Below are 17,122 nucleotides of genomic sequence, written 5' to 3' on the forward strand. Positions count from 1 at the left end.
CTTGTGATTCTGGGCCAGAAAAAGACCTGAGTAAGGTGGTGGTGCGTTCGGGAGTTGCCTAAATGCCCGGCCAAGGGGATATCGTGCCCTATTCGCAGCAGGTCGGACCGATATCGTTTCGGTACCACCAGCTGGCGTTTGGGCACTGGCCCTTTCTTCCTCCTGGAGACCCGATACAACAGGCCGTTTTCCCATTGGAACCGTTCCTCCCCGGGGCCCTGGGTATCCGTCCCTACTCGGTCTTGGAAAGGGGCAAGGGTCGGGTCGCTCAGGGTCTCTTGGGCGAATTCAGAGGGGGAGGCCCAGGATAGTTGGTCGGGAAGGAGGGTAGGGACCGGGGTTGGGGATTGAGGGTAAGGCGTCGGGGAAGGAGAGGAGTCGGGGTGGGGGGTCTTACCTGGGTCCCCAGCTGCAGTGTGTTAGCTTGACGCTGAGCTTGTCTGCGGGTGGTCACTGGGCAGGTATCCTGTAATCCCTGGGTCGCCTTTCCATTGACCCAAACGGTCTGGCAGTGGTGCTGACGGTTGTCTGTGGACATAAGGTGGGCTTCTGGTAGAGTGCCAACCTCCTCTTCAGCTCATTCAGGGTAGTCAGCCGATGCCAGTGCATAAGCGTAGTGGGCAGCGGCTGAGTAGGTCGGGGCTGGAGCGCTCACCTAGGCTGTTGGCTGGGGGTGTCTTGGCTGCCGGCTGCTGTTGAGCCCGACTCTGGCATTCCCGCCTAAGGTAGCAGGGGTGCCCGCAGGAGAAACGTCCCTGTGAGTCCCGGACTCTGGCCGGAGGGACAAAGGCTAGGCGGCCCAGGGGCTTATTGGTAGCCGCTGGGGGTCGGACTACAACCAAAGTTGGGCGGGGAGTCGATTGCGGGGCAGAGCGAACTTGGCGGCGGGCGTCTGCGTACTGATCTGCCAGGACGGCCGCCTGGTCTGCTGTGGTGGGCCGACGGTCATGGACCCATTCTTTAATCTCGACTGGAACATGGTTATAGAAATGCTCCAGTAGGAAAAGCTGTGCCATTTCGGCCCCAGTGGAGGCCTTGCAGCCGGCTAGCCAGGAAGCCATCGACCGGGTGAATTGGTGGGTCCATTCTGTAATTTATGCTTACCTGATGATTTTCTTTTCTTCTGTGGGCGGCCTTAAATTCTTTTTTATTCGTTCTTCTGGCACCTTTTTTCACCCTGATATTTCTCCTACTGTTCCTTGTTCCCTAGGCAGAATGACTGGGGGATGAGGGAAGTGGGGGAGGTATTTAAGCCTTTGGCTGAGGTGTCTGCCTCCTCCTGGTGGACAGGTTCTGTATTTCCCAAAAGTAATGAATGCAGCTGTGGACTCTCCCCATACAGAAGAAAAGAAAATGATCAGGTAAGCATAATTTAAGTTTTTGTTCTGTTTATTGTTTTTTCTGGTAAGCGTAGTGGTCTGAAGGCCTCTTCAACCTCTCTTTCTCTCTGGTTGAGAAGTGTTATCCTGTTAGCTTATGAGACAACTGGACAACAGCCTCCTGAGAGATTTACTGCTCTTTCCACTAGGGCTGTCGCCTCTTCCTGGGCTTTCAAAAATGAAGCTTCTGTGGAGCAATTTTGCAAGGCGGGAACATGTTCCTCTTTGCATACCTTTTCCAAATTTGATACTTTTGCCTCAGCTGAAAAGTTCTTCAATTGGTGGTGCCTTCTGTTTAGGTTCACCTGTCTTGTTCTCCCTCCCTTTCCTTCTGTGTCCTCTAGCTTGGGTATTGGTTCCCACTAGTAATTGGAATGAAATCATGGACTCTCCATGTCATAAGAAAGAAAACAAAACTTATGCTTACCTGATATATTTCTTTCTTTCCAGGCATGGAGAATCTACTACCCACCCTTTTTTAAATTTAAGACTGTAATTTTTTTTGTACAAACCTCAGGCACCTCTGTATCATTGTGTTATCTTCTTTTCTTTCATGTAATTAGTCCATGAGCTAGTGACGTATGGGATATACATTCCTACCAGGAGGGGCAAAGTTTCCCAAACCTCAAAATGCCTATAAATACACCCCTCACCTCACCCACAATTCAGTTTTACAAACTTTGCCTCCCATGGAGGTGGTGAAGTAAGTTTGTGCTGGATTCTACGTTGATATGCGCTTCGCAGCAGGCTGAAGCCCGGTTTTCCTCTCAGAGTGCAGTGAATGTCAGAGGGATGTGAAGAGAGTATTGCCTATTTGAATACCATGGTCTTCCTCTAGGGGATCTATTTCATAGGTTCTCTGTTATCGGTCGTAGAGATTTCTTCTCTTACCTCCCTTTTCAGATCGACGATATACTCTTATATACCATTACTTCTACTGATTCTCTTTTCAGTACTGGTTTGGCTATCTATTGTATGTAGATGAGTGTCTTAGGGTAAGTAAGTCTTATTTTATTATGACACTCTAAGCTATGGTTGGGCACTTTATATGTAAAGTTCTAAATATATGTGTTTAAACTTATATTTGCCATGATTCAGGATAATCAGTATTCCTTCATTCAGACTGTCAGTTTCATTTTTTTGGGAAAATGCATATAAATTTCTCCAACATAGGTGTGTCCGGTCCACAGCGTCATCCTTACTTGTGGGATATTCTCCTCCCCAACAGGAAATGGCAAAGAGCCCAGCAAAGCTGGTCACATGATCCCTCCTAGGCTCCGCCTACCCCAGTCATTCTCTTTGCCGTTGTACAGGCAACATCTCCACGGAGATGGCTTAGAGTTTTTTAGTGTTTAACTGTACTTTGTTATCAAGTTTATGCCTGTTTAACATGTCTGAACTACCAGATAGACTGTGTTCTGAATGTGGGGAAGCCAGAATTCCTATTCATTTAAATAAATGTGATTTATGTGATAATGACAATGATGCCCAAGATGATTCCTCAAGTGAGGGGAGTAAGCATGGTACTGCATCATTCCCTCCTTCGTCTACACGAGTCTTGCCCACTCAGGAGGCCCCTAGTACATCTAGCGCGCCAATACTCCTTACTATGCAACAATTAACGGCTGTAATGGATAATTCTGTCAAAAACATTTTAGCCCAAATGAACACTTGTCAGCGTAAGCGCGGCTGCTCTGTTTTAGATACTGAAGAGCATGGCAACGCTGATACTAATATCTCTGAAGGGCCCCTAACCCAGTCTGATGGGGCCAGGGAAGTTTTGTCTGAGGGAGAAATTACTGATTCAGGGAACATTTCTCAACAGGCTGAACCTGATGTGATTGCATTTAAATTTAAGTTGGAACATCTCCGCATTCTGCTTAAGGAGGTATTATCTACTCTGGATGATTGTGACAAGTTGGTCATCCCAGAGAAACTATGTAGAATGGACAAGTTCCTAGAGGTGCCGGGGCTCCCAGAAGCTTTTCCTATACCCAAGCGGGTGGCGGACATTGTTAATAAAGAATGGGAAAGGCCCGGTATTCCTTTCGTCCCTCCCCCCATATTTAAAAAATTGTTTCCTTTGGTCGACCCTAGAAAGGACTTATGGCAGACAGTCCCCAAGGTCGAGGGGGCGGTTTCCACTTTAAACAAACGCACTACTATACCCATAGAGGATAGTTGTGCTTTCAAAGATCCTATGGATAAAAAATTAGAAGGTTTGCTTAAAAAGATGTTTGTTCAGCAGGGTTACCTTCTACAACCAATTGCATGCATTGTCCCTGTCGCTACAGCCGCATGTTTCTGGTTCGATGAGCTGATAAAGGCGGTCGATAGTGATTCTCCTCCTTATGAGGAGATTATGGACAGAATCAATGCTCTCAAATTGGCTAATTCTTTCACCCTAGACGCCACTTTGCAATTGGCTAGGTTAGCGGCTAAGAATTCTGGGTTTGCTATTGTGGCGCGCAGAGCGCTTTGGTTGAAATCTTGGTCGGCTGATGCGTCTTCCAAGAACAAGCTACTTAACATTCCTTTCAAGGGGAAAACGCTGTTTGGCCCTGACTTGAAAGAGATTATCTCTGATATCACTGGGGGTAAGGGCCACGCCCTTCCTCAGGATCGGCCTTTCAAGGCAAAAAATAAACCTAATTTTCGTCCCTTTCGTAGAAACGGACCAGCCCGAGGTGCTACGTCCTCTAAGCAAGAGGGTAATACTTCTCAAGCCAAGCCAGCTTGGAGACCAATGCAAGGCTGGAACAAGGGAAAGCAGGCCAAGAAACCTGCCACTGCTACCAAGACTGCATGAAATGTTGGCCCCCGATCCGGGACCGGATCTGGTGGGGGGCAGACTCTCTCTCTTCGCTCAGGCTTGGGCAAGAGATGTTCTGGATCCTTGGGCGCTAGAAATAGTCTCCCAAGGTTATCTTCTGGAATTCAAGGGACTTCCCCCAAGGGGGAGGTTCCACAGGTCTCAGTTGTCTTCAGACCACATAAAAAGACAGGCATTCTTACATTGTGTAGAAGACCTGTTAAAAATGGGAGTGATTCATCCTGTTCCATTAAGAGAACAAGGGATGGGGTTCTACTCCAATCTGTTCATAGTTCCCAAAAAAGAGGGAACGTTCAGACCAATCTTAGATCTCAAGATCTTAAACAAGTTTCTCAAGGTTCCATCGTTCAAGATGGAAACCATTCGAACTATTCTTCCTTCCATCCAGGAAGGTCAATTCATGACCACGGTGGATTTAAAGGATGCGTATCTACATATTCCTATCCACAAGGAACATCATCGGTTCCTAAGGTTCGCATTCCTGGACAAGCATTACCAGTTCGTGGCGCTTCCTTTCGGATTAGCCACTGCTCCAAGGATTTTCACAAAGGTACTAGGGTCCCTTCTAGCTGTGCTAAGACCAAGGGGCATTGCTGTAGTACCTTACTTGGACGACATTCTGATTCAAGCGTCGTCCCTTCCTCAAGCAAAGGCTCACACGGACATCGTCCTGGCCTTTCTCAGATCTCACGGATGGAAAGTGAACGTGGAAAAGAGTTCTCTATCTCCGTCAACAAGGGTTCCCTTCTTGGGAACAATAATAGACTCCTTAGAAATGAGGATATTTCTGACAGAGGCCAGAAAAACAAAGCTTCTAGACTCTTGTCGGATACTTCATTCCGTTCCTCTTCCTTCCATAGCTCAGTGCATGGAAGTGATCGGGTTGATGGTAGCGGCAATGGACATAGTTCCTTTTGCGCGCATTCATCTAAGACCATTACAACTGTGCATGCTCAGTCAGTGGAATGGGGATTATACAGACTTGTCTCCGAAGATACAAGTAAATCAGAGGACCAGAGACTCACTCCGTTGGTGGCTGTCCCTGGACAACCTGTCACAAGGGATGACATTCCGCAGACCAGAGTGGGTCATTGTCACGACCGACGCCAGTCTGATGGGCTGGGGCGCGGTCTGGGGAGCCCTGAAAGCTCAGGGTCTTTGGTCTCGGGAAGAATCTCTTCTACCGATAAATATTCTGGAACTGAGAGCGATATTCAATACTCTCAAGGCTTGGCCTCAGCTAGCGAGGGCCAAGTTCATACGGTTTCAATCAGACAACATGACAACTGTTGCGTACATCAACCATCAGGGGGGAACAAGGAGTTCTCTAGCGATGGAAGAAGTGACCAAAATCATTCTATGGGCGGAGTCTCACTCCTGCCACCTGTCCGCTATCCACATCCCAGGAGTGGAAAATTGGGAAGCGGATTTTCTGAGTCGTCAGACATTGCATCCGGGGGAGTGGGAACTCCATCCGGAAATCTTTGCCCAAGTCACTCAGCTGTGGGGCATTCCAGACATGGATCTGATGGCCTCTCGTCAGAACTTCAAAGTTCCTTGCTACGGGTCCAGATCCAGGGATCCCAAGGCGGCTCTAGTGGATGCACTAGTAGCACCTTGGACCTTCAAACTAGCTTATGTGTTCCCGCCGTTTCCTCTCATCCCCAGGCTGGTAGCCAGGATCAATCAGGAGAGGGCGTCGGTGATCTTGATAGCTCCTGCGTGGCCACGCAGGACTTGGTATGCAGATCTGGTGAATATGTCATCGGCTCCACCTTGGAAGCTACCTTTGAGACGAGACCTTCTTGTTCAGGGTCCGTTCGAACATCCGAACCTGGTTTCACTCCAGCTGACTGCTTGGAGATTGAACGCTTGATCTTATCGAAGCGAGGGTTCTCAGATTCTGTTATCGATACTCTTGTTCAGGCCAGAAAGCCTGTAACTAGAAAAATTTACCACAAAATTTGGAAAAAATATATCTGTTGGTGTGAATCTAAAGGATTCCCTTGGGACAAGGTTAAGATTCCTAAGATTCTATCCTTCCTTCAAGAAGGATTGGAAAAAGGATTATCTGCAAGTTCCCTGAAGGGACAGATTTCTGCCTTGTCTGTGTTACTTCACAAAAAGCTGGCAGCTGTGCCTGATGTTCAAGCCTTTGTTCAGGCTCTGGTTAGAATTAAGCCTGTTTACAAACCTTTGACTCCTCCTTGGAGTCTCAATTTAGTTCTTTCAGTTCTTCAGGGGGTTCCGTTTGAACCCTTACATTCCGTTGATATTAAGTTATTATCTTGGAAAGTTTTGTTTTTAGTTGCAATCTCTTCTGCTAGAAGAGTTTCAGAATTATCTGCTCTGCAGTGTTCTCCTCCTTATCTGGTGTTCCATGCAGATAAGGTGGTTTTACGTACTAAACCTGGTTTTCTTCCAAAAGTTGTTTCTAACAAAAACATTAACCAGGAGATTATCGTACCTTCTCTGTGTCCGAAACCAGTTTCAAAGAAGGAACGTTTGTTGCACAATTTGGATGTTGTTCGCGCTCTAAAATTCTATTTAGATGCTACAAAGGATTTTAGACAAACATCTTCCTTGTTTGTTGTTTATTCTGGTAAAAGGAGAGGTCAAAAAGCAACTTCTACCTCTCTCTCTTTTTGGATTAAAAGCATCATCAGATTGGCTTACGAGACTGCCGGACGGCAGCCTCCCGAAAGAATCACAGCTCATTCCACTAGGGCTGTGGCTTCCACATGGGCCTTCAAGAACGAGGCTTCTGTTGATCAGATATGTAGGGCAGCGACTTGGTCTTCACTGCACACTTTTACCAAATTTTACAAGTTTGATACTTTTGCTTCTTCTGAGGCTATTTTTGGGAGAAAGGTTTTGCAAGCCGTGGTGCCTTCCATTTAGGTGACCTGATTTGCTCCCTCCCTTCATCCGTGTCCTAAAGCTTTGGTATTGGTTCCCACAAGTAAGGATGACGCCGTGGACCGGACACACCTATGTTGGAGAAAACAGAATTTATGTTTACCTGATAAATTACTTTCTCCAACGGTGTGTCCGGTCCACGGCCCGCCCTGGTTTTTTTTTAATCAGGTCCGATAATTTATTTTCTTTAACTACAGTCACCACGGTATCATATGGTTTCTCCTATGCAAATATTCCTCCTTAACGTCGGGGGCAGACTCTCTCTCTTCGCTCAGGCTTGGGCAAGAGATGTTCTGGATCCTTGGGCGCTAGAAATAGTCTCCCAAGGTTATCTTCTGGAATTCAAGGGACTTCCCCCAAGGGGGAGGTTCCACAGGTCTCAGTTGTCTTCAGACCACATAAAAAGACAGGCATTCTTACATTGTGTAGAAGACCTGTTAAAAATGGGAGTGATTCATCCTGTTCCATTAAGAGAACAAGGGATGGGGTTCTACTCCAATCTGTTCATAGTTCCCAAAAAAGAGGGAACGTTCAGACCAATCTTAGATCTCAAGATCTTAAACAAGTTTCTCAAGGTTCCATCGTTCAAGATGGAAACCATTCGAACTATTCTTCCTTCCATCCAGGAAGGTCAATTCATGACCACGGTGGATTTAAAGGATGCGTATCTACATATTCCTATCCACAAGGAACATCATCGGTTCCTAAGGTTCGCATTCCTGGACAAGCATTACCAGTTCGTGGCGCTTCCTTTCGGATTAGCCACTGCTCCAAGGATTTTCACAAAGGTACTAGGGTCCCTTCTAGCTGTGCTAAGACCAAGGGGCATTGCTGTAGTACCTTACTTGGACGACATTCTGATTCAAGCGTCGTCCCTTCCTCAAGCAAAGGCTCACACGGACATCGTCCTGGCCTTTCTCAGATCTCACGGATGGAAAGTGAACGTGGAAAAGAGTTCTCTATCTCCGTCAACAAGGGTTCCCTTCTTGGGAACAATAATAGACTCCTTAGAAATGAGGATATTTCTGACAGAGGCCAGAAAAACAAAGCTTCTAGACTCTTGTCGGATACTTCATTCCGTTCCTCTTCCTTCCATAGCTCAGTGCATGGAAGTGATCGGGTTGATGGTAGCGGCAATGGACATAGTTCCTTTTGCGCGCATTCATCTAAGACCATTACAACTGTGCATGCTCAGTCAGTGGAATGGGGATTATACAGACTTGTCTCCGAAGATACAAGTAAATCAGAGGACCAGAGACTCACTCCGTTGGTGGCTGTCCCTGGACAACCTGTCACAAGGGATGACATTCCGCAGACCAGAGTGGGTCATTGTCACGACCGACGCCAGTCTGATGGGCTGGGGCGCGGTCTGGGGAGCCCTGAAAGCTCAGGGTCTTTGGTCTCGGGAAGAATCTCTTCTACCGATAAATATTCTGGAACTGAGAGCGATATTCAATACTCTCAAGGCTTGGCCTCAGCTAGCGAGGGCCAAGTTCATACGGTTTCAATCAGACAACATGACAACTGTTGCGTACATCAACCATCAGGGGGGAACAAGGAGTTCTCTAGCGATGGAAGAAGTGACCAAAATCATTCTATGGGCGGAGTCTCACTCCTGCCACCTGTCCGCTATCCACATCCCAGGAGTGGAAAATTGGGAAGCGGATTTTCTGAGTCGTCAGACATTGCATCCGGGGGAGTGGGAACTCCATCCGGAAATCTTTGCCCAAGTCACTCAGCTGTGGGGCATTCCAGACATGGATCTGATGGCCTCTCGTCAGAACTTCAAAGTTCCTTGCTACGGGTCCAGATCCAGGGATCCCAAGGCGGCTCTAGTGGATGCACTAGTAGCACCTTGGACCTTCAAACTAGCTTATGTGTTCCCGCCGTTTCCTCTCATCCCCAGGCTGGTAGCCAGGATCAATCAGGAGAGGGCGTCGGTGATCTTGATAGCTCCTGCGTGGCCACGCAGGACTTGGTATGCAGATCTGGTGAATATGTCATCGGCTCCACCTTGGAAGCTACCTTTGAGACGAGACCTTCTTGTTCAGGGTCCGTTCGAACATCCGAACCTGGTTTCACTCCAGCTGACTGCTTGGAGATTGAACGCTTGATCTTATCGAAGCGAGGGTTCTCAGATTCTGTTATCGATACTCTTGTTCAGGCCAGAAAGCCTGTAACTAGAAAAATTTACCACAAAATTTGGAAAAAATATATCTGTTGGTGTGAATCTAAAGGATTCCCTTGGGACAAGGTTAAGATTCCTAAGATTCTATCCTTCCTTCAAGAAGGATTGGAAAAAGGATTATCTGCAAGTTCCCTGAAGGGACAGATTTCTGCCTTGTCTGTGTTACTTCACAAAAAGCTGGCAGCTGTGCCTGATGTTCAAGCCTTTGTTCAGGCTCTGGTTAGAATTAAGCCTGTTTACAAACCTTTGACTCCTCCTTGGAGTCTCAATTTAGTTCTTTCAGTTCTTCAGGGGGTTCCGTTTGAACCCTTACATTCCGTTGATATTAAGTTATTATCTTGGAAAGTTTTGTTTTTAGTTGCAATCTCTTCTGCTAGAAGAGTTTCAGAATTATCTGCTCTGCAGTGTTCTCCTCCTTATCTGGTGTTCCATGCAGATAAGGTGGTTTTACGTACTAAACCTGGTTTTCTTCCAAAAGTTGTTTCTAACAAAAACATTAACCAGGAGATTATCGTACCTTCTCTGTGTCCGAAACCAGTTTCAAAGAAGGAACGTTTGTTGCACAATTTGGATGTTGTTCGCGCTCTAAAATTCTATTTAGATGCTACAAAGGATTTTAGACAAACATCTTCCTTGTTTGTTGTTTATTCTGGTAAAAGGAGAGGTCAAAAAGCAACTTCTACCTCTCTCTCTTTTTGGATTAAAAGCATCATCAGATTGGCTTACGAGACTGCCGGACGGCAGCCTCCCGAAAGAATCACAGCTCATTCCACTAGGGCTGTGGCTTCCACATGGGCCTTCAAGAACGAGGCTTCTGTTGATCAGATATGTAGGGCAGCGACTTGGTCTTCACTGCACACTTTTACCAAATTTTACAAGTTTGATACTTTTGCTTCTTCTGAGGCTATTTTTGGGAGAAAGGTTTTGCAAGCCGTGGTGCCTTCCATTTAGGTGACCTGATTTGCTCCCTCCCTTCATCCGTGTCCTAAAGCTTTGGTATTGGTTCCCACAAGTAAGGATGACGCCGTGGACCGGACACACCTATGTTGGAGAAAACAGAATTTATGTTTACCTGATAAATTACTTTCTCCAACGGTGTGTCCGGTCCACGGCCCGCCCTGGTTTTTTTTTAATCAGGTCCGATAATTTATTTTCTTTAACTACAGTCACCACGGTATCATATGGTTTCTCCTATGCAAATATTCCTCCTTAACGTCGGTCGAATGACTGGGGTAGGCGGAGCCTAGGAGGGATCATGTGACCAGCTTTGCTGGGCTCTTTGCCATTTCCTGTTGGGGAGGAGAATATCCCACAAGTAAGGATGACGCCGTGGACCGGACACACCGTTGGAGAAAGTAATTTATCAGGTAAACATAAATTCTGTTTTTATTTCTTTCATGTAATTAGCAAGAGTCCATGAGCTAGTGACGTATGGGATATACATTCCTACCAGGAGGGGCAAAGTTTCCCAAACCTCAAAATGCCTACAAATACACCCCTCACCACACCCACAATTCAGTTTTACAAACTTTGCCTCCCATGGAGGTGGTGAAGTAAGTTTGTGCTAGATTCTACGTTGATATGCGCTTCGCAGCAGGCTGAAGCCCGGTTTTCCTCTCAGAGTGCAGTGAATGTCAGAGGGATGTGAAGAGAGTATTGCCTATTTAAATACCATGGTCTTCCTCTAGGGGATCTATTTCATAGGTTCTCTGTTATCGGTCGTAGAGATTTCTTCTCTTACCTCCCTTTTCAGATCGACGATATACTCTTATATACCATTACCTCTACTGATTCTCTTTTCAGTACTGGTTTGGCTATCTACTGTATGTAGATGAGTGTCTTAGGGTAAGTAAGTCTTATTTTATTATGACACTCTAAGCTATGGTTGGGCACTTTATATGTAAAGTTCTAAATATATGTGTTTAAACTTATATTTGCCATGATTCAGGATAATCAGTATTCCTTCTTTCAGACAGTCAATTTCATTATTTGGGATAATGCATATGAATAAATATTTTTTTCTTACCTTAAAATTTTTTTTCAATTGACTTTTTTCCCTGTGGGCTGTTAGGCTCGCGGGGGCTGAAAATGCTTCAATTTAGTGCGTCATTCTTGGTGCGGACTTTTTTGGCGCAAAATTTTGTCATTTCCGGCACCCTAATTGACGCCGGAAGTTTGTTCGTGGTTGCGTCATTTTTGACGTATATGTGTTACAGACGGTTTTTTGCGCCAAAAATGTGGCCGTCATTTTTTTCGGCGTCACAGGATGTGGCGTCATACTTGGCGCCAAAAAATATGGGCGTTGTACTTGGCGCCAATAATGTGGGCGTCATACTTGACGCCAAAAAATGTGGGCGTCATTCTTGTCTCCACCTTTTTTTCACATTATTTCAGTCTCACTTTTTCATTGCTTCTGGTTGCTAGAGGCTTGTTTATTTGACATTTTTTCCCATTCCTCAAACTGTCATTTAAGGAATTTGATAATTTTGCTTTATATGTTGTTTTTTCTATTACATATTGCAAGATGTCTCAACCTGACCCTGGATCAGAATCTACTTCTGGAATGACGCTGCCTGATGCTGGTTCTACCAAAGTTAAGTGCATTTGTTGTAAACTTTTGGTATCTGTTCCTCCGGCTGTAGTTTGTGATAACTCATGATATACTTTCTAATGCAGATAGTGTTTCCATTAGTAATAATCCATTACCTGTTGTTGTTCCTTCAACATCTAATGTTCAGGATGTCCATGTTAATGTAAAAGAATTTGTTTCTAATTCTATTAGGAAGGCTCTGTCTGTTATTCCTCCTTCCAGTAAACGTAAAAGGTCTTTTAAAACTTCTCATATTTCATTCTGACTTATCTTTTTCTGATGAGGATCTATCTGGTTCAGAAGATTCTGCCTCAGATATTGACACTGATAAATCTTCATATTTATTTAAGATGGAGTTTATTCGTTCTTTACTTAAAGAAGTGTTAATTGCATTAGATATGGAGGAGTCTAGTCCTCTTGATACTAAATCTACTAAGCATTTAAATTCGGTTTTCAAATCTCATGTAGTTATTCTAGAAGTTTTTCCAGTTCCTGATGCTATTTCAGAAGTAATTTCTAGGGAATGGAATAGTCTGGATACTTCATTTACTCCTTCTCCAAGGTTTAAGAAATTGTACCCTGTGCCATCTGATATATTAGAGCTTTGGGACAAAATCCCTAAAGTTGATGGGGCTATCTCTACTCTTGCTAAACGTACTACTATTCCTACGGCGGATAGTACTTCCTTTAAGGATCCTTTAGATAGGAAGCTTGAATCCTTTCTAAGGAGAGCTTATTTATGTTTAGGTAATCTTCTTAGACCTGCTATTTCTTTGGCTGATGTTGCTGCAGCTTCCACTTTCTGGTTGGAGGCTTTAGCGCAACAAGTGTCAGACCATAATTCTTATAGCATTGTTAAACTTCTTCAACATGCTAATAACTTTATTTGTGATGCCATTTTTGATATAATTAGAATTGATGTCAGGTATATGTCTTTAGCTATTTTAGCTAGAAGAGCTTTATGGCTTAAATCTTGGAATGCAGATATGATTTCTAAGTCAACTTTGCTTTCTCTTTCTTTCCAAGGTAATAAATTATTTGGTTCACAGTTGTATTCTATTATTTCAACTGTTACGGGGGGGGAAAGGAACCTTTTTGCCTCAGGACAAAAAATCTAAAGGTAAATACAGGGCTGCTAATCGTTTTCGTTCCTTTCGTCAGAATAAGGAACAGAAGCCTGACCCTTCCCCTAAAGGAACGGTTTCCGTTTGGAAACCTTCTCCAGTCTGGAATAAATCCAAGCCTTTTAGAAAGTCAAAACCAGCCCCCAAATCCGCATGAAGGTGCAGCCCTCATTCCAGCACAGCTGGTAGGGGGCAGGTTACGTTTTTTCAAAGATATTTGGATCAATTCGATTCACAGTCTTTGGATTCAGAACATTGTTTCACAAGGGTACAGAATAGGTTTCAAGGTAAGGCCACCTGTGAGAAGATTTTTTCTCTCTCACATTCCAGTAAACCCAGTGAAGGCTCAGGCATTTCTGAAATGTGTTTCAGACCTAGAGTTGGCTGGGGTAATTGTGCCAGTTCCAGTTCTGGAACGGGGTCTGGGGTTTTACTCAAATCTATTCATTTTACCAAAGAAGGAGAATTCCTTCAGACCAGTTCTGGATCTAAAAATATTGAATCGTTATGTAAGGATACCAACATTCAAAATGGTGACTATAAGGACTATTCTGCCTTTTGTTCAGCAAGGGCATTATATGTCTATAATAGACTTACAGGATGCATATCTTCATATTCCAATTCATCCAGATCACTATCAGTTTCTGAGATTCTCTTTTCTAAACAAGCATTACCAGTTTGTTGCCCTTCCGTTTGGCCTAGCAACAGCTCCAAGGATCTTTTTAAAGGTTCTCGGTGCCCTTCTCTCTGTAATCAGAGAACAGGGTATTGCGGTATTTCCTTATTTGGACGATATCTTGGTACTTGCTCAGTCTTTACATTCTGCAGAATCTCATACGAATCAACTTGGGTCGTTTCTTCAAAGACATGGTTGGAGGATCAATTTACCAAAGAGTTCTTTGATTCCTCAGACAAAGGTAACCTTTTTGGGCTTTCAAATAGATTCAGTGTCCATGACTTTGTCTCTAACAGAAAAGAGACGTCTGAAGTTGGTTTCAGCTTGTCGAAACCTTCAGTCTCAATCGTTCCCTTCGGTAGCTTTGTGCATGGAAATTTTAGGTCTCATGACTGCTGCATCGGACGCAATCCCTTTTGCTCGTTTTCACATGAGATCTCTTCAGCTTTGTATGCTGAACCAATGGTGCAGGGATTATACAAAGATATCACAATTAATATCCTTAAATCCCAATGTTCGATCTTCTCTGACTTGGTGGTTAGATCACCATCGTTTAGTTCAAAGGGCCTCTTTTGTTCGTCCAACCTGGACTGTGATCTCAACAGATGCGAGTCTTTCAGGTTGGGGAGCTGTATGGGGATCTCTGACAGCGCAGAAGGTTTGGGAATCTCAGGAGGCGAGATTACCAATCAACATTTTTGATTTTTTTTTTGCGATTTTCAGAGCTCTTCAGTTCTGGCCTCTTCTGAAGAGAGAATCGTTTATTTGTTTTCAGACAGACAATATCACAACCGTGGCATATGTCAATCATCAAGGGGGGACTCACAGTCCGCAGGCTATGAAAGAAGTATCTCGGATACTTGTATGGGCGGAATCCAGCTCCTGTCTAATTTCTGCGGTTCACATCCCAGGTATAGACAATTGGGAAGCGGATTATCTCAGTCGCCAGACGTTACATCCGGGCGAATGGTCTCTTCACCCAGAGGTATTTCTTCAGATTGTTCAAATCTGGGGGCTTCCAGAAATAGATCTGATGGCCTCTCATCTAAACAAGAAACTTCCCAGGTATCTGTCCAGATCCAGGGATCCTCAGGCGGAAGCAGTGGACGCGTTGTCACTTCCTTGGAATTATCAACCTGATTATATCTTTCCGCCTCTAGTTCTTCTTCCAAGAGTGATTTCCAAAATCCTAATGGAGCGTTCGTTTGTACTGCTGGTGGCTCCAGCATGGCCACACAGGTTTTGGTATGCGGATCTCGTTCGGATGGCAAGTTGCCAACCTTGGACACTTCCGTTAAGGCCAGACCTTCTGTCTCAAGGCCCATTTTTCCATCAGGATCTCAAATCCTTAAATTTAAAGGTGTGGAGATTGAACGCTTGATTCTTAGTCAAAGAGGTTTCTCTGACTCTGTGATTAATACTATGTTACAGGCTCGTAAATCTGTATCTAGGGAGATATATTATAGAGTCTGGAAGACTTACATTTCTTGGTGTTCTTCACATACATTCTCTTGGCATTCTTTTAGAATTCCTAGAATTTTACAATTTCTTCAAGATGGTTTGGATAAGGGTTTGTCTGCAAGTTCCTTGAAAGGACAAATCTCTGCTCTTTCTCTTTTTCACAGAAAGATTGCTAATCATCCTGATATTCATTGTTTAGTACAGGCTTTGGTTCGTATCAAGTCTGTCATTAAGTCAATCTCTCCTCCTTGGAGTCTCAATTTGGTTCTGAGGGCTTTACAGGCTCCTCCGTTTGAACCTATGCATTCTCTGGATATTAAATTACTTTCCTGGAAAGTTTTGTTCCTTTTGGCCATCTCTTCTGCTAGAAGAGTTTCTGAGATATCTGCTCTTTCTTGTGAATCTCCTTTTCTGATTTTTCATCAGGATAAGGCTGTGTTGCGGACTTCATTTAATTTTTTACCTAAGGTTGTGAATTCTAACAACATTAGTAGAGAAATTGTTGTCCCTTCATTGTGTCCTAATCCTAAGAATTCTCTGGAGAGATCTTTACATTCTTTGGATGTAGTAAGAGCTTTGAAATATTATGTTGAAGCTACTAAAGATTTCAGAAAGACTTCTAGTCTATTTGTTATCTTTTCTGGTTCTAGGAAAGGTCAGAAGGCTTCTGCCATTTCTTTGGCGTCTTGGTTAAAGTCTTTGATTCATCATGCTTATGTAGAGTCGGGTAAATCCCGCCTCAAAGGATTACGGCTCATTCTACTAGGTCAGTTTCTACTTCCTGGGCTTTTAGGAATGAAGCTTCTGTTGATCAGATTTGCAAAGCAGCAACTTGGTCTTCTTTGCATACTTTTACTAAATTCTACCATTTTGATGTTTTTTCTTCTTCTGAAGTAGTTTTTGGTAGAAAAGTACTTTAGGCAGCTGTTTCAGTTTGATTCTTCTGCTTATAATTTCAAGTTTTTTTCATTATAAGATTAAAACTTTTTGATTTGGGTTGTGGATTATTTTTTCAGCGAAATTGGCTGTCTTTATTTTATCCCTCCCTCTCTAGTGACTCTTGCGTGGAAGTTCCACATCTTGGGTATCTGCTATCGCATACATCACTAGCTCATGGACTCTTGCTAATTACATGAAAGAAAACATAATTTATGTAAGAACTTACCTGATAAATTAATTTCTTTCATATTAGCAAGAGTCCATGAGGCCCACCCTTTTTGTGCTGGTTATGATTTTTTTTGTATAAAGCACAATTATTCCAATTCCTTATTTTTTATTCTTTCGCTCCTTTCTTATCACCCCACTTCTTGGCTATTCGTTAAACTTAATTGTGGGTGTGGTGAGGGGTGTATTTATAGGCATTTTGAGGTTTGGGAAACTTTGCCCCTCCTGGTAGGAATGTATATCCCATACGTCACTAGCTCATGGACTCTTGCTAATATGAAAGAAATTAATTTATCAGGTAAGTTCTTACATAAATTATGTTTGACTGGGGGTTATGGGTAAGGGAAGTTACAAACGCTAGGATTTACTATTGAAACAAATAAAAGTCACTTTCATTCATGAAGTATAAGATACTTCATGTAGAAAGCTCCTTTGTTTGATTCAACCAATCGCCACTCTTAGCTTCTACAGCAGCTCATGGCTAAAAATATTTTTGGCTAAGAGGTGACACTTTCACCTCTTAGCCAATAGCCGTACGGTAAATCCAGCTCCCATGGGCGCCAAGCCGGATTTACCGCACGGCTATTGGCTAAGAGGTAAAAACGTCACCCCTTAGCCAAAAATTTTTTTAGCCGTGGGCTGCTGTAGGAGCTAAGAGCGGCGATCGATTGAATCAAATAAAGGAGCTTTCTACATGAAGTATCTTATACTTCATGAATTAAAGTGCCCTTTATTTGTTTCAATAGTAAATACTAGCGTTTGTAAAATGCTAGGATTTACTTTCACTT

The 17,122-nt window shown here is 43.9% G+C and overlaps 1 protein-coding gene across 2 annotated transcripts in view; it reads left to right on the forward strand.

Moving 5' to 3' along the window:
* MIB1 (MIB E3 ubiquitin protein ligase 1) overlaps window positions 1-17,122 on the forward strand; it is a 476,845-nt gene that overhangs the window by 418,069 nt on the left and 41,654 nt on the right. The window lies entirely within an intron of this gene.

The sequence above is a fragment of the Bombina bombina genome, chromosome 5 (assembly GCF_027579735.1).
Source record: "Bombina bombina isolate aBomBom1 chromosome 5, aBomBom1.pri, whole genome shotgun sequence".
Classification (NCBI taxonomy): domain Eukaryota; kingdom Metazoa; phylum Chordata; class Amphibia; order Anura; family Bombinatoridae; genus Bombina; species Bombina bombina.